Genomic DNA, 856 nt, shown 5'->3' with positions numbered 1-856 from the left:
TGCAGCTGGTTCTGGCCTCCAGCTTTTGTGGTTTCCTAATCTCTGTGGTTGTCAACGTCCTGGTGTTCAGTGTGCCCTTCTGTGCCTCCAACAGAGTTAACCACTTTTTCTGTGACATTTCCCCTGTCATAAAACTGGGCTGCACAGACACCAACCTGAAGGAAATGGTCATCTTCTTCCTCAGCATTCTGGTATTGTTGGTTCCCTTTGTGTTGATCTTCATTTCCTACGTCTTCATTGTTTCTACTATTCTTAAGATCTCTTCAGTGGAGGGACAGCGCAAAGCCTTTGCCACCTGTGCCTCCCACCTGACAGTGGTCATTGTCCACTATGGCTGTGCTTCCTCTATCTATTTGAGACCCACGTCACTGTATTCTTCAGACAGGGACCTGCTTGTTGCAGTGACCTATACTGTCATCACCCCACTTCTCAACCCCCTAGTCTATACACTGAGAAATAAAGAAGTAAAGATGGCACTGAGAAAAGTTCTGAGTAGATATTCATTTCCCAAAACTGTATAAGTGAGTAGACCTACCAGGAAATTGTACTCACTTTCATTATGTAAAAGCATCTGTCCTTTTTTATAGGATTTAACCACAAAAAGGAATAAGGACTCAAATAACTTTGTTGGGGTATTTTGTGTTGAAGATGTATTTTCACAATAAGCCTATGTCCAGCGTAGACATTATGTGGATTAGTCTTGAGAATTCATGTGGACATCAGACTTCAAAAACAGACCCTGTTCAATTTTTAAGCATTGCAAACATAAGTTTTCTAGGATCAGCACCACAAAGGCTGCAGTTTCTGTTTCAGAATTCCCCCGACTGTAGCTATTTGTCCTAATCTGAAATAGTAA

Source organism: Octodon degus, unplaced genomic scaffold (genome assembly GCF_000260255.1).
Source record: "Octodon degus isolate 3935 unplaced genomic scaffold, OctDeg1.0 scaffold00540, whole genome shotgun sequence".
Lineage (NCBI taxonomy): Eukaryota > Metazoa > Chordata > Mammalia > Rodentia > Octodontidae > Octodon > Octodon degus.
The sequence above is the reverse complement of the archived record's forward strand: the minus strand, read 5'-3'. Positions refer to the sequence as shown.